This window comes from Varanus komodoensis, unplaced genomic scaffold, assembly GCF_004798865.1.
Source record: "Varanus komodoensis strain SLA01 unplaced genomic scaffold, ASM479886v1 scaffold26, whole genome shotgun sequence".
NCBI lineage: Eukaryota > Metazoa > Chordata > Lepidosauria > Squamata > Varanidae > Varanus > Varanus komodoensis.
Window position 1 is genome coordinate 12,058,857 of NW_025335684.1, and position 9,199 is coordinate 12,068,055.

General features: G+C 45.4%; 1 protein-coding gene across 22 annotated transcripts in view; it reads right to left on the minus strand.

Annotated features, from left to right (window-relative positions):
• Positions 1-9,199, minus strand: part of TBC1D24 (TBC1 domain family member 24) — a 49,361-nt gene that overhangs the window by 10,378 nt on the left and 29,784 nt on the right. For 12 of the 22 annotated variants that reach the window (XM_044433246.1, XM_044433232.1, XM_044433245.1 and 9 more), the window contains one exon: positions 8,767-8,858. The exons of 4 other annotated variants lie outside the window; for them this stretch is intronic. The gene's annotated coding sequence lies outside the window, so the exon portion shown is untranslated. Of the gene's footprint in view, positions 1-90; positions 811-1,413; positions 1,612-2,902; positions 3,033-8,359; positions 8,507-8,766; positions 8,859-9,199 lie in introns of those variants that run through there. 6 more of the 22 variants (XM_044433241.1, XM_044433234.1, XM_044433227.1 and 3 more) reach the window with 3 other exon arrangements.

The window sequence follows — 9,199 nt, forward strand, 5'->3', positions numbered from 1 at the left end:
GGCTGCAGGTCCTGAGGCACCAGTTGGCGTCTGGGTGCTCTCTTTGAGTCTCGCTTGAAGTTGTGGAGAGTCAAACGGGGCATCATTTCTCCGTAGCTCATCCACCCTTTTTTGGCTGCAGGTCAGGAGGCACCAGTTGGCGTCTGGGTGCCCTATTTGAGTCTCTCTTGAAGTTGTGGAGAGTCAAACGGGGAATCATTTCTCCGTTGCTCATCCACCCTTTTTTGGCTGCAGGTCCTGAGGCACCGGTTGGCGTCTGGGTGCTCTCTTTGAGTCTCTCTTGAAGGTGTGGACAGTCAAACGGGATATCATTGCTCCATCACTCTTCCACCCTTTCTCGGCTGCAGGTTATGAGGCACCAGTTAGCGTCTGGGTGCTCTCTTGGCAACTTGAATGTGTGGAGAGTCAAAGGGTTGTCATTGCTGCGTCTTTGCTCCACCCTTTTTCATCTGCAGTTTAGGAGGCACCAGTTGACGTCTGGGTGCTCCCTTCGACTTCCTCTTGTAGGTGGGGTGAGTCAAATGTGTTATCATTGCTCCGTTGCTCCTCCATCCATTCTTGGCTGCAGGTCACGAGGCACCAGTTGACGTCTGGGTGCTGTCATTTCATGTCTCTCAGGACGTTTTGCGTCTGCCCCTGGCAAGGTCCTCCTTCTCTTGGGACTCGCTCATGGTGCATGAGGGCAGTGGGGGAAGGCAGGCACGTTGCAGAGAAGCAGTTGGGCATAATAGAATCACCATCTTCTCTTCAGCTTGGATGTCACAATTCGGGAGGAGAGTCCTTTCTGCTGTCCTGGGAAGTCTCTTCAGCCTGCATGCAGATTGTCAGATGTTTATTTCGATTTTTATTTATTTTTCAATTTATATCCTGCCTTTTTCGTACAAAGAGCTCAAGGCAGCTTACATCTCCTCCTCCATCTTATCCCCACAACAACAACCCTGTGAGGTTGGTTGGGCTGAGAGTCTGTGACTGGCCCAAGGTCACCCAGTTGGCTCCATGGCTGGGCAGGGACTCAAACTCGGGTCGCCTGAGTCCCAGACCCACGCTCTTAACCACGCTCAGATGTTGGTAGCGCATCAGCTGTCATAAGTTCAGCTCTGGACTCTGTCCTTGGATTTGAGGCTGGGGAGCTGAGAATTCTCCCTCTCTTGGCCTGCGCCTTCTTCCTCCTGTCTTTTCAGGCTCCAGGAGATGGCTGTCTCCTCCTTTTAAGATCTGTCTACTTGACAATTTGGAGAGTGAATCTCTAGTCAGGCCCTTGGCTTGTCTGCCGTTGCCCAGGTGACGAACCCTCCCTTGCTATTGGCCGGGCAGTTCTGTGATGTCACAAAGCCCCAACTGCCTCAGCCTCCATTAGAGCAAGAGGCTGAGGGACCGTTTGGGCTCATGCCAAGGTTCCTTGATGTAAATTACCTGTGTGTTGCCCCAGCAGCCCTCCGGCTCTTTGGGGCACTCACAACATTTTTCCCCAACAGCTGAGGCAATGCAATCCATAAAAGTTTTAAAATAGATTCTGATGAAAACCAATAGTAGAAGAAGGAATCTTTTATTCCAGCCAATTGTTGTATTAGTCTACTCATTTTTATTGTACGCTGTTCCAAGATGTTTGTCCTGGATGGGATAGAAACATTTTTAAGAAAGAAGGAAGGAAGGGAGGGAGGGAGGGAGGGAGGGAGGGAGAGAGAGAGAGAGAGAGAGAGAGAGAATCAGTAATAAAGATAGACATGAAATTAAACAATCCAGAACCCAAACAACATGAAATATTTTTAATAAAGATCAAGTGAATGTTACCAAATTCAGAGATTATGGTGCTCATCTGAGTGGTTATTTAGTGGCGGTTGGGAGGTGTTCGCTCACATGCCGGAGGTGGCATATAATTTTAAGAGAGCAGAAAATGGCCGTTTCTCTCACTTGCTCTTTTCTTTCAGCGCTCCCACCTACCGGGCCTCTGTTATCTCTGGTGAACAAACAGTATAACATTCCCAAAACATATTTCCGAAGGTAAAACCAGGGCAAGCACACATGGTAAGCAATAACCTTTCCTGGGGGTCTTTTTTTAATAGAGGAAAGTTTCTATTTGAAGAGATGCTAGACAACTTGTCCTTTATTTTGAAGGTGCCCTTTATTGGACAAGCCGTCCAAATCCAGGTTAAGCATAAAGAACCATCAGCTGGGAGCAGTGGCGCAAAGTATCTTGAGGATTCCAGGTTGGGGCAACCTGGCTTAGAGTATCCTGGAAAGGAATGTGAAATTAGGGTTAGGGGTGCATGGCCATTTCTGCCCACTCGAAAGTTCTATTGCAGCAAACAGTGGTGAGATAAAGGTACAAATAAATGCTGCTTAAATAATGCTGCTTAGGTTCAGGACAAAATAAGCAGCTTCCTAGTAATCTACCCCAATCTCAGGCTATAATGCGATGGGACAACCTTCCCCAAACTGGCTCCCTCCAGATGTGCTGGACAATAAGCGCACAGAATCCAGATGCTGGGAGTTGTAATCCAGGACATCTAGGGGGTTCCAGGTACATCCTTTCACACTCCAGCCACCTCAGACAAGTCCTCAGAGGATGTCAATCTGTGCTTCCTTAAAAAGAAAGCTAAGCTAATGACTAGGAATGGAAAACAGATCACATGACTGTCGCCCACCAAGAAAGCATGCAAGGAAGGCAAGTCCTCAGGGCTTATTTTTACTCAATATTCTGCCTCACATCTCTTGCAGCTTCTGGCAAATAAAGACAACACCACATCCACACCATTTCTTGTACTACCAGAATGGTCACTTACAAATCGGCAAGGAAGAAATGCATCACCTAACAAGAATGATGCTGGTTTACTTAGTTTTCAAATGTTAATCAATGGGTATAAATGCACATTTAGAAGTAACTTAAAGAGAAAGTGCATACTGTGGAAATCTTTGACAAGGTATCCTGAGTTTCTGCCTGTGTTGGTGTTGACGTATTCTTATTTTATCTTCCAAATGGAATTGAACAAGACAGTCCTCCAAGTGGTGAATGCTTGCCCACAGATGAGTTTCTGTAAAAGGAGGGCACATGGCTCACACTTTTCATTTGTTTTTATTGTGAATTTCCCCAAGCTAAACAACAGCAACAACAACGAAACAAGAAATCTCCTCCTGCCAGAATTCATCTCTATGGATAAGTAAATATGCAACCAGTCGCAGTGAGCTTTTATCTTGCCTGTGTTATAGTAGCAGTAGTTTTTAGCTGCCAAAAGCATACAGAAAATCCATTTATGTTGATCAAGTTTTTACTTCTAAGTAACAGGTAGGAAATTTGGAACCACATGAATGGCAGAAATTATTCAAGTGTTTAAATACAAAATTTATATGTATTATGACTTCCACCCAAAAAGATGCAACTACTGGACATTGTCAAAACAACTTATGTTTTGTCTCTCCCCGTGTATGCCCTCATACCTCCTAAGATCGGCAGGGGAGGCCTTGCTCTGGGAACCCTCTGGGAGGTACGGAGGGTATCCATGTGGAGGAGGGCCTTCTCTGCAGTGGCAGCCAGACTACGGACCATACTCCCCAGAGAGGTCTGCCTGGAGCCAACTCTCTACTCTTGCGGGCACCAGGTAAAGACCTTTTTATTTAATCATCATTTTAATAATTAATATCATTTTAATAATATTATTAACTTGTATACAGTCATGTCTTTATTCTCTATTTTTTCCCCTTTTCTTTCTTTTAATGAAGAGAGGATGTATTGTGGTTAATTGTGTTACTTTGGATTGTTTTTAAGCTATTTATAATATATTGTTATTTATATTGGAATTCTATTCTTGTAAGCCACCCTGAGGCTGCTGCAATAGGATGGCATATAAATGCTTTAAATAAATAAAATAAAAAATAATTAACACACGGCTCACATAATGAATGGATGTGTAGCTGGCCTGGCAGAATGTGTCCGAAGAGGAGATGCTTGAGGGCTTTCTGTGTAAAGGGCATTCTTTTCTTTTCCAAAGTGGCGTTTGGAAAATCTGACACAAACCAGAGAGCAAATTATTTGTTCCCAACACAGCTGAAGGAGGACTAGCAATCCAACAAAGGGCCTGGTTCCCTGGCTTGCCATAGTGGAAGGAAGCAGCAATGGCTGCATTTCATTGACAACCCTCCCCCCGTTGCCCCCACTGGGAAATGGAGTGACGGGATAGGAAACAGCCAGTAATATACAGAGAAGCCTGGTTCACACGCAGGAAAAAACATTCACCGTTGGCCTTTGCAGCAGTGGATCTTAAAAATGAAATGGCTGACTCAGCGGCTACTTTTGGCCGTTTCTTTTGCTTTTGGCCAGCGCTTGTATCAGAGAAGGAACAGCACGTCAGCTTTCTGAACTGGCTGCAGCTTCAGTCTGAATATGGCTTTCTGAGCTCCAGAGATTGCACCTCCTCTGGTGAAGGCAGGCGCTACTAAACAGGTGTAACAGCAGGGCAGGGTGGAAACCTCAAATGAAAAAATGCTTGAAGGATCCAGAATGCAGGTGAACTTCAAGTCACTGCGCGGCTGAGCAGCAAATGCTTACTCCTAAAGCTTGTTTTGGGAGTAAGGATGAGGTGGTTCTCATCCTGAAGCCCGAGGCAGGCAAATGCTCATGGATCTAGCGTGGCAGCCGGATGGTCAGGCAGGGGCAGAGCCCAGGTCAGGTGGCTTTTGTCAGCTTCAGGGGGTACATCATCTGTCTCCTTTTCCGGGAAAGGTGGATCAGGCTGCATGTACCTCTCTCACATCGAGAGGGTCTGCATGGAATTACTCCTGAAGAGGAGCTGGGAATTTCAGCTAGTGGCAGTCAGATTGTTGTTTGGTGTTTTTTGGACCATGTAAACCAGTCTCAGAACAGCTGCACTGGCTTCCCGTGTGTTTCCAAGCCTAATTCAAGAGGGTGATACTTGCCTATAGGTCCCTAAATAGCTCGGGGTCAGAGCACCTGAAATACCTGAACTGGACTTGTAATCTGAGGTCCTTTTGCATGTCCCACCTCCTAATGACATTTGATTGGTTTGAGGATTCAGTGCAGGGCCTTCTCAGCAGCAGCACCCTGGGTGTGGAATCACTTCTCCTTCATATGGCCAGTGAAAACATGCCATGCTTTTAATAATTAACTACTGCTCTTCTATAGAAGAAAACCAGAGGTTAATAGCAAAACGCCTATTCATTTTTATGAGAGATGACTATATAAATTGTCTCAAGTACTTCCTGAAGGGTCAGAGAAGCAATCCAAGCAAGCAAGTTCTTCCTTGAGCTGTCATTCCCTGGGGTAGCACAAGGCATTTTGTGTCTGTCAGTGGGAAATGTGAGCACAAACAGAGGGCAAAATGCATTAGATGCACTTTCCCACAAGCCTCACTGGAATGAATGGAAGCCATGCAAGGCTTTTAGAAGGAGGGCAGCTAAATATTAACTCACATTAAATCTGGTGAAAGACAGACCCTATTTTGCCAAAGCATGTTTTTCTAACTAAGTACATCATAATTTCACTCTCAAAAGTGACTCCTACAGAACTGGAACATGCAAGCAGGCTGACTTCCTGGTGGAATGTGCCCATAGGGCCAAATAAGACGGATGCCCTTCCTCCTGCTTTGTTAGGGTATCCCAGAGTCTCTGCTTGGGACAGGCGCCCAACAGTGTCAGAGCAGCGACCTCATCATCCATTCCCTGTGCCAACCACATGCAGAGATGGGCGTCTCTGACTGAAGATATGCAGTCAGATGTGCTGCTGTCTGTTCCGATGCCTCCTTTTCCTGCCCAGGTAGACTCGACAGCAGATTCTTTGCCAGCCCAATAGCCATTGGTGGCAGGTTTATCCTGGCAGCTGGCCGGAAGAGAGGGAGATTAAGTGGGCCGTAACTTCAGCAGGGCCATGGGACACTTGGCTTGCTGCCTGGAACCAACTTGGAAGCAAGTACCTCCGTGCCCAAATGGTGAGCTAGGATTTGATGTGGGCTTTAAAACTGCCTGCTTCCCCAGTGTACAGGGCAAAGATTCAGAGGCACGTAAGAGGGACCAGGGAAATGGGGCCTTTCACCTTCTTTGCCAGCACATGATGAGCTGCGTCTCAGGGCATTGTGTGCATGAAATAGCCATTGCTTGTATTTTTGGTGTGGTACGCACTATTTGCTTTTATCTTTCCCATTTATAACTGAGCCTTGCAAAAAGCTAAGGTAGCTGTGTTGGCCATAAGAAAAATCCCAAAATCCGCACATCTTTAAACTCTCATGCAACTAAAACCGTGCATGAGAATGTGCAAGCAGTTACCTCTCCAGCTCTTCAGGCAAGATTTGACAAAAAGGCGAGGTGTGTACGCACAGATTCGTGTTTCTTTTTGGGAAGGACAAGGTGTTTTGCCTCCCCAGTGTGCTCAAAGTATGGCAGGCTCAGTTTTGTCAGTTTTGCTTCCAGGAAAAGCTCTGGTTTGAGTTGATCTAGGATCCATTTGTCTGTTATTTGCAAAGATCTCCTCCAGCATGGTTCAAACACATCACTTTTCTTCTTGCTAGCTTTTTTCACCATCTAGCTTTCACATCTTTACACGGTAAGTGGAAATACAATCACGTGGATGATCTTGGCCTTGGCCTCCAGTGAAATATCCTTCCATCTGATGATCTTTTCTAGTTCTGGATTTATCTTGCCAAACTAATCTGATCTTATTGATTGGGTAACCTCTCTCGCGGAGTACAGGAATGCCACGAACATAATATAACGTCATTTCAGCAAAGCTTTTGACAAGTGCCCCATGGGATTCTGATCAGCCAACTGGCTACAAGTGGGCTGGATGGAACAACAGTCAGGTGGATTCACAGTTGGCTACAGAATCAGACTCATAGAGTGCTTCCCAGTGGTACCCTCTCAGATTGGGGAGAGGTAATAGGTGGGCACCACCGGGCCCAGGACTCAACTTTTTTATTCATGACTTGGATGAGGAGGTGCAGGGAATACTGATCAAAAGTGCAGATGAGTCAAAACTGGATGGGATATCTAATACCCTGGAAGACAGAAGCAAAATTCAGAGTGATGTTTATAGGCTAGATTGCTGGTGCTGAAAGTAACAGAATGAAATTCTATAGTTCTTCACTTAGGAAAATGGAACAAGATGCACAGTTACAAGATGGGAGATACTTGGCTCAACTATGCTCCAAATGAGAAGGCTCTTGAAATGGTCATAGGTCACAGGTTGAATATGAGTCAACAATGTGATGTGTTTGCAAAAAAGGGCAAAAACTATATTGGGCTGCATAAAAAGAATGATAGTTTCCAAATCATGTGAGTTGCTGGGTCCCCTCTATCTGGCACTAGGTAGGCCCCATCTGGAGTACTGTGACCAGTTCTGGGCACCACACTTTAAGAAAGTGGAAGACAAACTGAAAAATGTTCAGAGGACGGTAAAAAGGACGATGGAGGGACTGCAAACAAAACTCTAGGAGGGGAGATTAAAAAAGCTGGGCATGTTTCACCTCGAGAAGATTGAGGGGAGATATGATGGACAGTACTTTTCAAATACTTGAAAAGCTGTCACACAGAAGAATCAATCTTTTCTCAGTCATTCCAGAGTGCAGGACATGGAATAATGGGCTGAAGTTACAGGAAGCCAGATTCTGGGTGAATATTAGGGGAAAAAATCCTGATGGTTGGAATAGTGCCACAGTGGAGCCGATGAGCTGGGCTCTCCCGCACTGGAGGCACTCAAGGGGCAGCTGGACAGCCGTCTGCCAGGGGTGCTTTCACTTGCGGTCCTGGACGGAGCAGCAAGTTGGATGATACCTTCATTGTTGCCCTTTCCATCCTCCATTTTCTTTGAACTTTGTGACTAGTCTCCATTTGAGTTGATGACTGAGCCAAGGTATGTAAAATCCTTCACCATTTCAATTTCTTCATTGTTAACAGTAAAGTTCTGTAATTCGTCTGTAGTCATGATTTTTGTTTTCTTAATATTCTGTGACAGCCCTTGTTGGCATTGCCCTTGAAGTCAGCTGAACAGCGTCTCCTGGAGGCCAGCGGCAGGTAATGCAAGTATTTTACTCACATTAGAATTTCATTAGGTGCTCTAATTCTGACTAGGTTATCCTAGCTGAGCAGGGCCAAGTGAAGCGTTCCAGCTCAGAGAGGGATGTATCAGGCACGTGGCTATATGCACCCAATGTCATACAGCTCACAGAGGGCGGAGGGAATCATCTGCCTTAAAAAAATCAACAACCACCTTTTTCTGCATACCTGGACTAGACCACCACCAAGGCCTGATCCGCTCACAAGCCATTGCAGCCCTGAAGAGCCCTCAAAATGATAGCCACCTTGGAAAGTATGCCGTTGAACAGAGCTCTCCAAATTTAAATCCAGCAAGTCAATGCAGAATTGTGACAGCCCGTCAAGTTTTATTTGTCACCCAACCGCATGAATTCATTAGGGGTCAGTTCCAGTGTCTTCACAGGCCCTGTGCAAAAGGAGCAATGTGTTCTCCCCAGCTGAGCTTCATTGTCTGAATGGAACCTCTGTCCTGCAAAAGAAGATGCTTATTGCCTTGAAGAGCACCAAAGAGCATATCTCCTCTAGCTAGAGGCACCCTCTCTCTTGGCACTTTGGAGAACAGCAATGGTAAATGGTATTGCGGCACATACTAAGCTTTGGGGATAGCAGGCCATGTCATCCTAGATCTTGGGCTCCCAGCACTTGACCTAACCATCTAACCTCCGGCACCAGGGACATACCTGCTCACAGAAGTGTTCAATACTCAGTACAAAGGACCATATGGCTGCATTGAAGGGTCAAGTCATATCTGGATTTTATTTTTCTGATAAAACCAATTTGATTTTTCTGTGGTCAGATTCACACTTAGACAGCTGCCATCACTGAGATCAACAGGGAGACATAAATTATGATATGAGAAAGTCACAATTCAAGAGGATGACAACTGTCTCCAAGGAAACATCACTGAACGTAAAATCAGCATATCCATTTGTACTAGATACAGTTAGACACAATATCCATCTAATGAGAAGAAAAAAAGACATACGGCAATCAACAGCAAGAGAATGCAGCTGGGGTTTAGCTTCAGGTTTCCCTAGATCTGGTTTTGAAACACCTGAGTTTCTCTGCCCTGGCTCTATTTGAGAGCAAAGGCCTTATTTACTTGTGATATCACACAACATCATCATAGTGACTGTTTAGCTAAAAAAAAAAAAAAAAAAAA